Source organism: Xiphophorus maculatus, chromosome 11 (genome assembly GCF_002775205.1).
Source record: "Xiphophorus maculatus strain JP 163 A chromosome 11, X_maculatus-5.0-male, whole genome shotgun sequence".
Taxonomy (NCBI): domain Eukaryota; kingdom Metazoa; phylum Chordata; class Actinopteri; order Cyprinodontiformes; family Poeciliidae; genus Xiphophorus; species Xiphophorus maculatus.
The window spans coordinates 10,402,825-10,421,058 of record NC_036453.1 but is presented as its reverse complement, the minus strand read 5'-3'; positions in this window follow the sequence as shown (position 1 = coordinate 10,421,058).

Sequence of the window (18,234 nt, the reverse complement as noted above, 5' to 3'; positions counted from 1 at the left end):
TTTAATCTCCCATGGCAACCATTGAGCTGTACAAAATGCCTGGGTGTTCTTTGAGGTGCTGCAGTGTCCAAGCTTCTGCCTCACAGAGCACTCCTCCATAACACCTCCACTCAGCTCCTTCAGCGTAGTGAGCAGTAATCAGCAAACACCTGGTGGAGCTGTGTATCTGCTGAGCTCATTATGCGAGCTACTTCTCAGTGAAACACTGGTAAAAACATTGTTAAAGGGTAAAAAAGAGTTTTTAAAGAAAGGCCCAGTTTCAAGGTATTAAACAACAAAATCATATTTCACGTAAGTCATATTTGATATATATTTCATTTTATAACAACTGAAGGTACCAGAGTGGCATGATTGTTCTATAAAATGGCACTACGGGCCTAGAAAACACATAATACTGCCCCTTTAAGCTCAGGACCTTGTTGCTGGAAGGCAGCAGGGCTCATTCCGTGGGATAACATATGTCCACATTTTTGTTTTTGTCTGGCAAACTCCTGGCAGGTGATATCTCCTGCCATCTCAGATAAAGGCACTCTTTTAAACTACATGTCTCACAACAAGCTCACAAAGCATATGGTGATAAAAGCACCCAGCAGCAGCAGCCATTACTGTCTCAGCAATCTTCTGCAAATAGGGCTTTCTGTGTTGGTTGTGATTATTTCAGTTTGATGTGTCAAACAGCTACAGCTTAGGGTAGACTGACCAACACATTAGCAGAGGTGGCAATTTCTGCTCATGTGGGTTTCTCCCAGAAAAAACACATACAGGCGTGATAATGGTTCTCTGGAAGAAGAACAACTGTGTAGCATTTTTTCTGCAGCCTCAAGCATGCTGTCTCTTCATAGAGATTGGTTTAAATTCTAGCTTACTAGAAATCTTGTACAAGGCACTCTTAATGGTCAAAAATCTCGCTAAACGGGATGCCTGTATGGTTAAGGTTGAATAAAATTTTAATCCCAGCAATAGAGCAGTATGAATAAAAAATGAATAAATATTGAATTTTGAAATACTAGCCACGTTCTGGCAAAAATCTAACTATCACAGTCCAGCAATGTCATGTTTTGGGTGCGCTTTTCTTCCACAGAGACAAAGAAATCCAAAATAAACTGTCATGAAGCTTGTTATTTTGTAGCTAATTGTGGAAAAGTTGAAGCTTTCTGTGTATGATTGCAAACATTGCAAAGTTTCTAAACACACCACCCAAATGAATTTGAACGTTTAAGCATCATGGCCTGACTGACACCTGACAGTCTGTTCAGCGATTTGATCACCGCTTTGAAACACAAATCATGACAAAACGATAAACAAGATATTTCTCTTTAAATTTCCTTTGCTGATGTTGAGAATTTTAATCATGATAAAATCACATTAGATCAACCTAGTGAGACTAACTTCTGAATTTTACATCATAACTTATTTCAGAATACTTTAAATTATTCGTTAGAAGGAAGTTCTGCTTTAGTGAGAAGAAAAAAGAAGTTAATTTTTTTCTCTTGAATGATCATCTGATGATGCCACCACTTGTGCCCTCTGGTTCTTTTATAAATGGCACCAGCTCATTGAAAATCACTTTGAATAATTTTCATATCCATCATCAGCCTGCATATGAACCAGACTGCATCTAAACTAGATCCATCTTCCTGGGAGTTTGTGACAGACAATATATTTATTTATTCTCTGTTTCTGTCATTTTTGGTCTCTAGAGAATGATGGAGTCTAGCTTTGAATTACTGAAATGATTAGATATTCTCCTAATCATAACAGAGTATCATGAACAGCAGATTTTGGCAGAAAGTTGCCCGTTTACCTGTTTTATCCGACAGAGAGAGAAGGTTTGGAAATGAAGAGCTTTTCAATTTTTCTTGCTAAAATTGGTTCGTTTTTTTTTCCCTCAAAGTTGCTCATGATACACTTAAAAAGTGAAACTTGGCTAAAAATGAAGAAATATGAAGTGTGCCGTACTTTGATAAACAAACCCTTTAGCTGCTTAAAGGAGCATACAATATGTCTGCTGAGAGCACAGATAAAAGCCGGGGTGGAGAGTTAGCAGAATCACTTGAAATAATTGCCTTCAGTAGAAGGAAGAGGTGGAGAAGATCTAGGTTTTACTTAAGGCTTACGATGTGAAGTGTAAATATTAAAATCTTTTGTTAAGTGCTAAAACGGGAAAATAAAAAGTAAACATTACAATATTAATCCTGAGAAATGAATTGTTTATTTCCTCTGCAATGGCCATTTAATCGTTGCTGTAAAAGAGTTTTTAAATGCTGTCAGGGCTTTTTGAATGAATTTGTATTTTTGAAAAAGACAGTCATCCACGTCAAGTGCTTACCATTTGTCCTGTGAAGTCTTTTATAAAATTCATAAATGTTTTTTTTTTTTTTTACAGAAGCCAATAAGGACATTCTGATCTGGTCACAATAAAGGCATCCACACGTTTTCTGTGCAATGTTTTGACAGGAAATGTCAAAAAATTTCCAGACTTGATTTGGTTGTCAAAATTTGGACCCGAGTGAATAAGTGCACTCAGGTTCCTTGTATACTCTGAGGTCTGTAGCCCTTTTTTGTCTACCTGAGCCCCGACTGCAATCCTCACATCAATGGCAACAGAAAATATTGTTTCTGTCTGTTTCTGTACAGATGTTAAATAAAATTGGACAGAGAGTAGACTCCTAATGAACCTCACAATTCCTTTTTATTCAATCTGGTTTATAAGAATCAACTCACTGAAACTGTTTAGCAAATCACCAGACAATCTTACCTATTTTTTCACTCTACAACTTAGTATACTGCGATCAGCTGCGTCAAACAAAGCAAGTTCTTGATCCATCACTAAGTCATTCAAAACCTTTACCAATGCAGTCTCTGTGCTGTGGTGAGGCCCAAAGCTGGAAAACACTCAGGAGAACTTTATCTGTTCAAAAACTCCTTCAAACTGAAATAAGATTTTATAGGTTTGAGTCGATGTGACAAAGTTAAAGGAGCATCAGAAATCACAGACTCTGTAAGATGTTCTTTGATGTTTCAAGTGTTCACACATTATTGTACTAATCTTTGTCACATTCAAGGTATTTACACTTTAACCTGCAGTTTGGACTTTCTTCCAAACTGTTAAGCTAGTTATCAGTTATAGTGCAGTGTCAGAAATCTTCTAATTAGCAATACTTGTGCTTTTCCATTAGCTATTTCCTCCACACACCATACTTTAATCATATACATTTAAAGCCTTTGCATGCTTTTACATCCTAATAAGCATATTTTAATATTTAAAAGGGCATATGCTTCACACCATGTTTTAGTATTGCAAAATTTCAAGCCTCACTACTGTAAAAATCGGTCTGGAACGACATTTTCCCCCCTTTGCTTCATTCCCGCCGTCATCCTTTGACTCAGTCTGTGCTCTCTCTCTCTTCACTGATGCTGCTTCTCTTTTCATCTCAGAATGCGCAGTGCAATAAAGTCCAGACAGAGTAATTACAGGCTGCCGACAAATAACGCAGAACCATCCGACAGAGTGCAACTTCATATGCTTTTAAGCAGCTTATTTTCAACCCTCTGCAAATTAGACACTTTGTGCTAAATCGACTGGCCTCTCCCTCACATGCATCCCTGTCAGGGTTTAATTGTGTAAACAAAAACCCACAGACACACCTTCCTCTACGAATGCTTTCTGCAGGAACAGTATCTGATGAACCAGTTCATCTATTGGTCTGTCTTTGACAAGCCTTTCAGACTTTTTAATATGCAGCAAGAGAATGATTTCATGCACATAAATTTCCATAATATTCTGGTCTAATTGGTATATTTAATATTAGATTACCAGCCTCTTCATGGACAACAGATGGATGTCACTGATAGGCAATTTCTTTATTTGTGCTTTAATCATCATGGTATTGTTGTATTTATACATATATAAAAAAGTCTGTTATTTGACCAAAACCTAAAGTACAAAAGAAGAAAAATACAAAGTGTCCAAAACCACACAACTAAACGGTTAAATAAAGGAACAGAAAATAAAACAAATGTACAATATGCAGAATAGTTCATTCATTTCAGAGACTCAGTTAACTAACTGAAACCTGTATGGATCAATTAGACATGGGATCCTCTGGATCACTGCTTGAGACTTGCAGTATATGTTTGTTGTCATCAGAATATCATGACAATTTGAATTACACAGAATTACGCACAGAATGTGTCTTAAACGTTTGGTCAACTGATGAACAGCACATTTAAAGGTCTAGAAGACCTCAGAATGGCACTTTTATTACAGAGGATGTGTAAAGTTGCCACTCTCGCCTTTCCAGATTGACCAACAGCTAACAATTGTCTCTGGGTTTTTAGAATCAAAAACTGTTTTCATGCAAACAAAAAGTTTACATGCGGTTCAGTTTGTGTTGTGACAATATGGTCAATGACGGCAAAAATCTTTATGGAAAAATTTTATTCTTTTCAAAATTTCTGTTAAGCAAATTTATATCATTTCAATTTGCACAGTTTTATGGTTCATGGAAATGCAGCTATGGGCAGGAATAGTCCGGGAACAGGAATGGAGACAAAACAAGGGAATGGAGGGACTTCTGGAAAACTAATAGCACAGGGCAGTCTGTAATCTGGCAGGGAGGCAGAGGGGAGCTTAAGTGCTGCAGCAAACAGGTGAGACAGGTCGACAGTCAGACTACACACTGCTGGGCTGAATGAAGCTGATGAACAGAGATGGAGCTTGGCAGGAGGAGCGGAGAAATGTGGAAGCACAAAAACATTGTGAAAATGGCATGGAGATGTGACAGCCCGCACTTACAGGACACTGTGAGTTTTAGTCTCTAACCACCTGAAACCTGCTGAGACGTCGATGGATGTTTATATACAAGACTGCTTGCTGGAAACTCTACTGATCTTTTTTTTTTTTTGTAAGTGGTGTTCTGGCCAAAAACATAAACCTTTTCCTTGAAAATGATTGGCTGTGCCATCCCTTTTCACTTCACTAACTTCAATTTGAACTTATAATTAACTGAACGGTGTCCTGCAGTGTCGCACTGCATGAAGAAATATTAGGGAACAGATGTAACAAGGTAAACAAGCAACATTTTTCTCTCTTTCTAGGCTTCCATACCTGTATCCAAAAAGTAAAAAGAAAAGAAAACCTACTGTTTTGTGTGTTGCAGTGGAATGGTCTGAACAGGTTTCGTTTCAAAATGTCACAGTGCTGCAGCTCTCATTTTAGGTTGTTTTTTTTTGTTTTTTTCTTATAGAATAAATTTTTCATTTTTGAGCAATGTTATCACCACCAGCAGCCGCGTCGTCTGCTTGACAGAGATTGGGCTCAAGCCGAAGTAGGGAGGGGGAAGAAAATGGAAGTGGCACTGATGACAAGATAGTAAACAATTTGCTGGGATGGCAGGGATTACAGGAGAAATCCAAAATAGATGGAACAAAATTCAGAAGGAGGGAAGATGTAATAACAAACCCAACGATCAAAGGAGGGATCAGAGAGATGGAAACTTTGTGTGAGCAGAACAGACTGAAAGTCTGCAAATCACCTGTTAAATAACTATAAAATTCCTCCTTTCACATGTATTCGTTCATCGTTATTCATTCATACAAAAGAAGCTGATGTCAGCAGGAAGCCTTTCATGGTCCAGTTATCTTGCTACATGTTTTAACCGAGACCGCTGGAAGTAAAGCAGCCTACTGGATAATTTGAGTTTTGTACCAACAATGTACAAACGTACCCCAAAATGGAAAGTAAATTATAACGAGACTATGGTCTCATAAGATGGAGAATGTCTTTGAGCCAAGGTGGCGGGGTCAAGGTCATGTTCATTTTGGGCCATATCAAGATCATGAATGTCCTCAAATGAGCGGTTGTGATAGAATGTATTAATAACACCCATTAACAAACTGTTACATTGTTAATAAACAACACAATTCCTAAATAATACCGAGTATCAAACTGATGTCATTTGCACTATGAAGACAAAAACTGCTTTGATTTGATTAATGACAAATATTTTAATCACATAACTTTTACCATTGAAGGTTGAAGATGACATTTATGTGTTCCTCTAGAGGGCCACATAAAATCTTGTATAGGGCCGGATTTGGCCCCCAGACCTTGAGTGTGAAGATTTTTTTCTTAAAAGAGTTCTAACTCTGGAGCTTTTTCAGAGTTAACTTGGGTTTCTTTCCTCCATCACTGATTAATGCTCCTATTTCCTGTCCTGTCACTTTAAGTAGTCTGACATTTTTGGTAGGTTTCCAATTATGTCACTTGTTCCATTTTCGGATGATAAATTTAACAGAAGTCTGTGAGACATTTGAAGCCTGGGATGCTGTTTTCTAATCTAACCCTGCTTTTAAAAATCTGCACAATTTAACCTGACCTGAACTCATGATGGTTTTTGTTCTCTAATATTCTCTACAGATTGTGGATGGATTTCACAGAATACAGAGAAAATATTACACATTTACTTTCACTTCTGCAGATAGTTCACTGGGTTGTATTTGGTGGTTTTGAATATAATTACAGAACATTTTCAAAAATTTGATTTTGAAACCTTTTATAAACAATATCTGTATCCATTTTATAATTCTTCATCTCTTTGTGTTTTTCTACCTCAAAAAAGTCAAATACACTGAAGTGTGTGGTTGCTACAAAAAAAAAGTCAACAAAAGTTCAGGGACTATTTAAAAAAAACAAAATAAATAAACTACACATATCCTAACCAAACTTCAGTCATGATTAAAAGAGGTGAATCCTCCTGGTTCTGCAAGCTTTTTCCCTGTCATGATGGAGCATCAGGCCTGATTATAATGGCTGCATCTGTATCCCAGCACGTTTCTGACACAAGTCAGTCACCAGTGGGTGTTTTGAGCTGTGACTTTTCTGCTTGTAGATCAGAACATTTTGAATCGAATGGCATATTTTAAGAATAAAAAAAAAAAGAGAGAATGATGCCCTTTGGACGGCAAATACAAAACTCTAGACTTAACGAAGGCATTTCAGTCTGAAGCCCGGCAGGCTGCGGCTAATGAGGCGACTTCGTTAGGTGAGGAAGATGACAAGCAGGGAGACCAAGTGGACGAGCTGACTTTAAGGGTTAAGGACAGAGGGAGAGCAAGCAGAAATCTTAATGAAACCCTCCTTATCTGATGTCTGGCAGGCCACATCTAATGATCACTTTGGGTGAGTGAAGGTGAGGAAGGAAAGTGGGACCGGCGGTTAAGATAGTGGGGGAGATTTGCCATTTCCTGCCACTACACATTCTGAAAAGGTCACAACACTTTCCTTAACTCTGACACTAAACTCTCTGTGGCAAAAAAAAAAAAAAAAAATGCTGACATCCTTCTGCCACCCTCTTTTAATCATTTATGCTCGTTGGGAATGACTTTCAGTCTAAATACGACATGAAATTTCCAGCGGGACTCAAAAGCCCCAGACTTGACCCCGGTCTACACTTTAGGATGAGTTCCTGTCAATCACATCTTATCTCCCAGCATCAGTAAGTGTTTTTTTTTTTTAATAATAGTACTATGGCTAAATAAAGGAAGGTTCTTGCAGCCAGACTACTATTTTGAATGATCCACTTCATCTGAATAACAGAACATTTCAGAGTAGGTTCCAGCAGCACCGAGAAGCTCTCATTGGACTCCACCTTGCTCTATTCAGCAGCAACACATTCCCACAACAAAGTTCCCATGCATGTTCATAACTGGAGCAGACACGACTCTTCTGAGGTATATGGTTATCCTCCATGAAAGAATTAGGCCATGCTGGCTCAAAAAGACAGTTCATCATGGGTATGTATCCTCTGCTGCTCCAAAGCTGTAACCAGGACCAGCCATAAATCAGTTTCCATGCCTGGCAAAAGTTTTGTGTATCCTAAAAACTCGTGGGCTCTCTTCTTTTTTATTACTTGCAATGATAGAATCGCCCATTAAGTCCCTTAACATCAGGCTAAAGGCAAGAAGACTGTTTGGCAAGACAAAAAATACAAATCTTAACTTGAACGTGGAAACTGTGTATTTTTAGAGTTGGGTAGTAACTAGACAAATTTACTTGATCAATTTAATCAATTTACTTTGATTTTAAAACAAAGTACTTTTAGGAGTTTTTTTTTTTTTTTTTACCGCACTGTATTTTTTTACTTTTACTTGAGTAATTTCATTATGATGTGTTGATACTCTTACTTGAGTAACATTTCTGGATACTTTACCCTCTGTGAGTAACTTCACTGAATGAGGAACACATTTGTTTTTTGCCAAAACCAGACAAACACTTGTGGTTTTTGTTCAGGTTTTGTAAGTTTTTTGAAATTATATTTCTTACATATTTTTAGCTTTTTGATTTTATCACCATGTCCTGAAACTTCTGAGTAATAATCCACGTCTCTCTGTTTCTCTGGGGTGTAAACAGGACATGAAAGAGAAGCCCATTTGTCTCTATTAATAAAAACAAAACACAAAACAATTCAGATGTATGCTCAGGGGTCAGATACTGGCAACAAGAAAACAGCTTCTTGTCTAAACTTACATATGCATTTTGAGCAGCTATTAAAGTTTAAAACTTGGAAATAAAACAAAAAACTGAGCGTAAAAGTGTATCTACCTTGCCACAACACAGCAATCCTGATGGTAATGAAGATAAAAACAGACCCTTAATTCAAGACATAATCACATCTCAGTTCACGTTACCATGACAACCATCAGACGTTTCCCCTGCCATCACAAATTTAACATGCGTAGTTTGCATATGAGATTAACTGGAACTGTGCGGTTTTGTTGGTTGAAATTAAAATGAAGATTTTCAGCAACAGACAATGACTGATGGGTCTGGTGTAAAATACAGGATGAATTTGAAGAAATGTCTGTTATCTATGCTGATAGACATGTGATGTCATAGGCCTATTATTTGGTAATACCAGATTTCAAAACAAATACAAATGTGGGGGGTTCTCTCAAAGATCCAAAAACAGGTTTTTGGTGGATCTTTAACCAGAACAATCTGTAATATATTGCCAAATCATTAGAAAAATCATGAAATCAACCTTTTGTTATTGTCATCTTAGTCTCCAGATCTTTTTATTAAACTTATTTTAATACTTCTTCACAGATCAATAGCTAAGGTTAAGTTTAAAACTGCCCATTACCAACTCATGTCATGTTGAATTTTCTGCTGGACCAAAATGAAGGAAGGAAGAGACTCAAACACAAAGTGGGGAGTTTTTAATAATAAAAAATAAAAATGGAAGGAGAACAAAAGAAAAATGAAAAAGGAATAGTAATCAGACATGTTGAACAGCAAGGAAACTGAAACATAGTTTTTATTACAAATGTATGTAAAACTGTTGATATTCTGTTAATGTCAAAAAAGCACAACTTTGTTATCGCAGTGTTTCCACTAAGTAAGAAACACAATTAAAATCACATCTAAATAAGTTTGTTGATTAGTCATTAAAAAAACATGCCACGCCACCTTCATCCTGCCACACTTTCTATTTATTGTTTTTGTCAGCAGTAACATTCGGTTATTAATCACGTGACTCGTGTGTTTCCATTGCAGGTTTGTGAAATACATACATTTTGATACGGTTAAAACATCACCTCATCCTGGCGCAAAAACCTTTTATCGAAAAACAGGAAGTTCTTTTGAAAATGGCGTAATTTTTTGTTAATTCCAGTTTGCACAATTATATAGTCAGTGGAAACGCAGCTACTGATGACCACTAAATAACTCAAAAGGAACTACAAACCAAGAGTAAAAATTTAACACAGATCTGAGGCAAACTGATCCTAAAGCAGGCAGAACAAAACACAAGAATAAACTAAAACACTAAACGCAAAGGAATGAACTAAAATGGCAAGACCTGTAGAAATTTATCAAAAACTAAAGAAAACCAAAATCCAAAGACTATAGGATGATGACAAGTTTTTTTTTAATTAAAACCTTGTTAACGGTACAGTTATACAAAGGAGAATCCACTCCTCCCCATACACAGGTGTGTGTATCCTCTTTTACACAGGTGTGTGTATCTCTCTCACTGCTATGCCTTCACTACTATGAGGCAGAGAGGCTGAGCGTTCAGCATCATTACCCCCATTTTGATTTGTCTCTGAGGTTTCCTATTCTCACTTTACCCTTTGTGTTTACTTGCAGCGATGTGTTTATGCGCAAAAGGTGTCTGCAGGGTAAAAGCTGCTGTTTAAATTTGCATGCATACCTTATGTATCCACAGGAGCAGAGAGAAAAATGAGCGGTGGCTCATTCAGCTCTCCGCCTTAATGTGACTTCATCATTACGCTCTAAAGAGAGGTTCGCTGTTACAAATTGTTGCTTTGTAAATGACACACACCTGGAACACACCTCACAGAAATGAGTCGTCTTTCTTTTGTCTCAGGCATAGAATGTTGCAGTTATTATAAAGACTCATTAAATGGAATTTATTTTTGAATAAGAACCACAATGCGATGAACATGGCTTTATTAGCATCTGTAACAGTAAAATACAAATGTTGATGCTTCACATCTTCTTAATAAGGTCATTGTTGTCGTTGTCATTTTCGACGGAGTCATCCTCTGCACCCGAGGAAACGTTTATCACCTGTAAAGGACACAGAGGAAAACTTGCTGGAGGGAGAGAGAGGCTGAGGGAAGAGGTGAGAAAATGCATATTGTTATTTTTTAATGGCTTTCCTCTGGGGAATGGAGGGGCCCATTTCCTGTTCAGCTAATGAAAGAAGTGAGGACAGCAGAGAGAAGAGTGAGAAAAGAATGAGGATAAAAGGATAAAATGGGGTAAAGAACAACAAGAACATGAGAAGTTTTCATGATTTTACCCACATCAGTTCACCCTTAGGTGTTTCGTTAGAAAACAATACTAAAGGTAAAGTGGCAGGTTAGACATTAGAATTCCACTAAACATCTGGAAATGATGAGTTTCATTTCCTTTACATTCACATAATGCTCCTCTGTAGTACACAGAGGGCTGTTGAAGGCATAACAGGGTGTCAGTGATGATCATTTTCCAGTAACTCTAAAAGCAGCAGTGCTTAAGGTTGTGAGTCAGACATGGATCCAGACTGAATGGCAAGTTAGCCTGGACTTGTAGTGTTAACCTCAACTTTGGGGGACTGGATCTATACGAACATGGAATACTGCAAAGTAAAATTTGTGGATTTGGTCCTACAAAGAGAAACCAGTTTTTCCGACTGTCAGACGTTCCTCTTCGATTAAAAGCTTGTGTCATGTGAAATGTTTAGCAGCTGCTAGAACCCAGTTTACCCCGAGACAGATTGTACAGATTTTACTTTATCTAAAAGAGAACAAAAAAAATAATAAATCAAGACGTTGATTATAGGTGAAAGGATGGGATAGAAAACAACCACAGTAGTAGTGCAGACGGTGAAATACTGATGCAATGTGGTGGGAATTTGAAGTCTAGTTTGAAGTTCAATGTGTTTTTTTCAGACAAAAAGCTTTATAGCTTTAATAAAACATGTGTGCAACTATGCCTTGTTACAAAATAAAATTATCTTTAAACTTTGGCAGTTTGTAACTAATTTGTAGCCTGGTTCTTGTATTTGATGATCAATCTGCAAATCTCAAAGTTGAAAGAAAAAATGTTAGAATTAAAAGCATGTCCAGCATTGGAAAAGTACTTGAAAGTCTTGTCCTCAAGAAGAAGAAAAAAAAACCCCAAAAAACAGCAAAGACTCAACATAAAGTGAGAGCAGATTTCCTTTTAGAAATGTTATTTCTGTTTAACATCAATAGATTTTCAGTCACACACTGGGCTTTAGTTTTGTCTGTCACCATCTGCATTTCCATTGACAAATAATTGCTCAATTTGACATTTTGAAAATAAGTTTGGAAATGTGGCAATATTTAAAAACAACTTATTTTTTTATTAAATGTTTTGGTTTGAAGGTGAGATGGTATCGAAATTGGCCTTTTTTCCAAAACTGTAATGGAAACACTTTTTCGCATCAAACAAATCACATGTTCAATAACCAGATATTGCCACTGGCGCAAACCACAAAGGAGAGGATGACAGGAAGTGGTTGGAGGATGATAGCGCCATTAGAACAATATTGACAGCAGAGTTTTGTACACTTTTATTATGGAAACTCAGACTCCATATTTGTTAAGCCATAAATAACCCTAACCCATAAATAAATAAGGATGCCTCCACATTTATTCCTACTTTAAAAGGCTAAAATCACAAAGTTGTACCACATCGGGTGGGTATGATTACAATAAGGTGGACACTCAGTATTTTAGGGGCTAGGGACCACCGCTTCATATAAATAGCTGAAATCCATGTATACTTAAAATTTCCTCTAAACTCACTTTTAACTGCCTACTAATTCAGTTCAAACACCAAATGTACCTTAATTTGTATTAATGCACAGTGGGAATTGTCTTAGCATTATCAATGTGTGTGATATTCATGGTCTTCCTTACTCTTGGGGAGTACAGCTAATCTGCAGCAAGAAAAATGGATGGCGCTCCTGGATTGACTGCTTTGTGAATGCCAGTCAATAGTACATCAACTAGTATTTCAGCTCTCGTAGCTAAACTTTCTGTTTTAGAAAAACAATCTGCAAATAGATGAAGTTTTAGACATCAACAAAGACAGGCAAAGTCTGAATTTCTTTCTCTAGGCTTCTCAAGGGAAATTGGCTCACAAACCAAAGTCAGATGTTCTTCAGAAATTATTCACTTAAGTACCTAAACATAAGTAAAAAAAATAATAAAAATTCAGCAAAAGAAACTAAAAACCTTAAGATTTTTGATCAAGATGTCTGTAGCATAACAAAAATGCTGAGGAAAAATAAAAAGATACCTGAGAACATTTTCCCAGTACTGTACATTTTCCCAAAGTTTGCCAAATCATGCTGACCAGGAATGTGAGAAAAAAAAGGAGGACTTAGCGCTTCACTTGGCTGACTCTCAATCTTCTTATGAAGATCACAGCTGTAGAGTCCTCAGTTTGATATTTTCTGATGTGACCACAGGCCTTGCATGAAATTGATCAAAACTGACAATAATGCAAACTGACTGTTTGCAGCTGATGTTTGGACTGAGAAAAGGACAGAAACATGTTTAATATACCCCCCACTGGTGCATTCATATTTAACAACAATAAAAGCAAAGTTGAGTAATGAATTATGGATTTCCACTGAAAATCAAAAAGTGTTTTGCAAAAATGTCACAGTCATGTGCCTGCGGAAACTTGGTTGGAAGGCAGGTTTGATCTCGATTAAATGACATGTTGATGTAAAAGCGACAAACTATAACAAAGGTGATTTTGATTGATTTTAAAGGAAGAGACTGGCTTTTACTTATTGCCTCATTTTCTTGCTACCTCCTGCTGAGAAGGTAGACGCAGCCAGTGTGATGTGATAAACACACAACAAAGAGAGAAAAACTCAGTGCTGTGAAAATGTTTTTTGGTCTTTTGTCAAAACTTGATGTTTCAGGTCAAACAAATGTGATAAACAGTAGCCCCCAAATGCAAAATCCAGCGTTCAAATCATTATTTTAAGGAAGAAAAAGCTTCCCAAGACAATCCAGTCCTGTGCAAAAATCTATTTGTTTGAAAAAATATATTACCCACAGTTTTCAGTCCACTTTTACTATGACAACACGAAGAAGCTTTGAAAAGGTAAATACCATAGCACGGTCATATTATATAAGTTGTATCTGATATAGTTTAAATCAAATTTGACTTTGCAATTTAATGTCTTGGAATTGGATCTCTGTCTCTTTAAGAAACTCTTGCTTTTTCTGAAATGCCTCTTTCAGGAAGTCATCACAACATCGCTCCTCTACTAACTTTTTAGCTTTGTTTTTACCAGCATTTCACTGAAAAGCAGCTCACACAATGAGCTCAGCAGACGTGCAGTTCCACCAAGTGTTTGTTAATTGCTACTGGCTAGTTTTGAGGATATGAGTAAAGGGGGGTGGGGGGGCGTAGCTATTTTGCACAGATGAGTTGAGGTTAAAGGATTTCTCAAACATACATGAAAGAATCAATGCAACACTCCAAGTATGTTTTTGATGAAGGAATAATCTTATAACATGACAGACAACTCAAAAAGTCAACTTTACATGATAAAAGATGAAATCATTTATTGAAAACTGTTTTTGGTTTCATCAGGTCATCTCTTAATGTTAACATTGTTTGATCCTGAGCATTTCAAGTGTAACAAAAAAGTAAAAACAGAAGACCTGAACAAGGAGGATAATATTGTACCAAAATATAACTCTGGATGAAGATCTGAGTTTCCAACCCTTTGTTTTAGCTACAAGGCGATGTGTTACGTTATAAATCCACTGAAGTGTGTTCTCTGGTTCTCTCTCTGGTTTATCAGTGTGATCGCTGCCCACGGCTCTGCAGCATCTCAGAGCTCAGCGAACAGCTGGAGCTGCCCTCAGCAAAACAGCCCCGTATGTTTTGCTTCATGCACTGCTTGCTCCCCCTCCCCTCCACGTTTCTGTCCATCAGCCCCGTGGCTTTTTACCATCCTGACATTTGACGTGTCACTCAGGCACGTTACAGTGGTTAAAATGGTGTTCACAATGAAAACATGCAGGTCTTTTCGGTCTTTCGCTTCCTTTTAACAGACAGTCATAAATTTTTGCACTCCGTCGTCCTCCCCCTTTATCCCGTCTGCCTGCCGGGGCCAATGACTCCAGCTGAACAAATGAATAATATCCATGGAAGCACAGATTCAATTCAGCATGTTACCGTGCTTTAACTGTGCCCTCCAGAATTATTGGCAGCCTGTGTGAAGTTCATAACTTTTACAGCTTCTTGGCTTACAATAACCAAGAGTGCTTATTATTCTACCTCACATTTTCTCACCTGTTATATATTCTACGCAACGCCTCCTGAATACATTACCATATTCCACTTTAAAGGTGTGTCTGATTCATTAACCTCTCAATACGAAATCACACCTTAAAAGGAAGCAAAACAATGTGGTTTATAAACCACAGGACTGAGATCCACAGAACCAAAGTTAAACCCCATCAAAGCCCGAGGCATTTGTTTATTCCAACAGTTTTATGGTAAACAGAAGCAATGAACACACAGAGAATATCACTGGGAGTCCTGCAGCAGAATTTTTTATATCTTATTTAATTACATGAGTAGATAAAAGTTAGTGGAAGTAGTTTTGAAATAAGGCTACTGGCCACTTATTTTTGGTATGAATGGCTGGTTTTCTGTTGGGCCCTCTTTTATCTTAGCATTGATTCAAAACATGTGTTTACTGTCTGGCATGATACGGTGAAGTAGTTGAACATTTATTGACCATGAACCGTATCTAAGTAGGTACTTTATTGGATTGAGATATGAAGACTGTGGAAGCCATTGGAGAACAGTTAATGGCTGTGTCGCCATTGACCTTAAAATTGTAATTGCAAAAATAAATTTGCGTAATGAAAACAAGCCAATTTCGAGAAAGCTTTTGGTGTAGGTGAGATGGCTTTTCAGCTGCATCAAAATTAATGTGTTTTGCAAAACTGCAATGGACTTTTTTCCGCATCACACGAGTCAAACCGGATACTACTGGAGGGAGAGAAGGGTGATGGCACGACATCAGCCTCCCTCCACTTTAATGATATTTTAATGATAAATCATTAAAAGGCAACAAGTGATTTTATTGACTTATCACTTGAGCAAATGTATTCAGATGTAGTATAAATGCCATAGTTTGGGAAATTTTATTTTTTTTATATTAGCTTATTATTATTCTTAATATTTCTGTTTCATCCCAGTAAAAAACATAATGCTCCAGTTTATGTTTTTCACTGTTTCCTTTAAATTCCTAATCAGTAAAGTATCTTTGGTGTGAAAACTTCTGCTTGTCTATTGAAAATAAAAAGGAAGGCTTGCAACAAATAATTTTATGTTTTAAAACTGGAAAGTTTCCTGCCGTTTTCTCACTCTTGCATTTAAGTAAAAACACAGACCTGTTGTGAACTTCAAATGTCAAAATAACCCATCATGCTTGGAAAACAATACATTAGGAAAGAACAGAATAATAACAAACTCAGAGAGTAAGACATAGCAGCATATAACACAGTACTTAAGGAAGATAATGTCAAACAGCATTTGAATGCAATAAGCAAATGTTATACTTAGATGAAAAACAAAATTAAAGTGACAGCTATGCTGAAAATAACTTACATCCTCAACTATTAAAAACGATGAGAGAATATTTTCAGATGTAAACAAATCTGATGTTTTGTATTTTAATTAGTATATTTATTTCTGGCCAGATATCGTATTTTTCCATCAGTTGTCTTTGGCATCATACTTATAAATCAAAATATTTATTTTGGGGATCTGCCACTTGTTGCATGTATTTTTATCCAGTTTGATCGACTTTCCAAACAGTAAGCAATGAGAAAACTGCAGGGGAAAGTTTACTGTAAAACTGTAAAATGTAAAGTAACACAACTTTTATTATATTTATCATGCGCTCGAAAAGTCCAGGCTTTTATCATTTAGATTTTTTGTATATTAGCTTTTTAGTATGCTGGCATTGGATGGAATGATGCCAAAATAAAATGCTCCATGTCACATAAATCTCAAAGGTATTACAGAACTTGATGGGCCACAAAAATCTCCTTCGTTTCCTCACATTTAGACCAATGAAACAATATTGTTACAAATCACCAGCATACATGGCAATTTTGGAAACAGAGTCACAGCAGATTCGTATTCCTACATCTTCCAGCTGATGTTGCTTTAAAAAGTTTATTGTTTCATTAGATGTTTCTAATGTAGACTAATTGTGGAATCATATTTAAAGACGTACACTGAGGAAAATATTTATTAAAAAGAAACAAAAGTAAGAGAAAATGTAGGATTAAGAAAACATAATTCCACATAAATTAATCTCAAAGTCCAGGGAATATGCTCTATCGTCCTCAACATCTATGTTTGTCTATTTCTCTCCAAAGCTTTTTGCTGGGCTTACCATCTTATTCCTTTGACAGATCTTCTAGCCTTGCATGTGCTGGTAAAAACATTCACACAGAATGCTTACGTGCACAAACTGCACACAAACTACAATTAAAGTACATTAGCAGTCTGTAGGAGCTGGAGATCTGGTTGTGTTGTAAGGGATCAAATACTTATTTTTGGATCTTTGACCCAGATTATGAGTATCTACAAAAATATACAAATAAAACCAAATGTCAGTGTTTGAACCTGAGCAAAGATTTTAAAAAATCTGACTAAATAGTTGTTTTCCCCATTTTACTTGCAAACAAAGCCAGACGGCATCATGGGAACTTCATGTAATATCAATACACGCACATTCAGAACACTCATTCACCACACTGCATCACTGCGATTCTCCTCCTTAAATCAACTCATTTGGATGCAAAGCCACAGTTTTCTTTCCAATTACACACTTGCACTCGAGCAAAGTAAAGCTGGGAAGGTTTTAGAAATTACAGTTATTAGATTATGGTGAGCAAAGTTCACTTGAAAGGCTTAAGTCTCTGCAGCTCATTTGAGAGAAGGAAGTGCTCCACATGGCACTCACCATGCACTTCAACCAGAGCCCTCTTTAATCCCTGCGCTGCATATCACATGCAAAAAGGATTAGAATTACATTTTTCACTTTAAGGACTCGGCTACAGCAGGTAATTATTTTTTAAAATATAGATGCAGAGTCACTTTTTTTAACATCTGTAAGGCTGATGAAGCTTCCACTACAAAACCACCAAAAATACCAGCAACAGTGTTTTTCATTTTATTTGGCATTAAAAGAAAAACTAATGTAACAAAGGCTTTAAAGATTTTAAATATAAGAAGCAGAATCATCCATTTGAAACTATGACTCGGTGCCTATTTCTTTCTCATATACCAACTGATTTTACTGGGTGATTAGTCTTAACTGCTTACTTTTGAAACTTTCTTGCTTAAAATTTGGCTGAGCTCTTATTTTGCTTTCACTGAAATAACAGGAGGTTCAATAGAATTGTGTAGTGACATAAAAAGAAAATGATGGCAACATTGAAGTGAGGGCATGATTTACATCAATTCCTCGTTTTTTTAGAGAGACTTTTGTTATAAGGTAAAGAGACTTTTGTTAATTCAACTTTTGCCTGGATGATGTGGCAGGATAATGATCCAAAGAACACAAGTCTGTGACTGAAGTGTCAAACTAAACCTGAATTAGGCTGTACGTTCTCAAAAAAAATCTCCAAAGT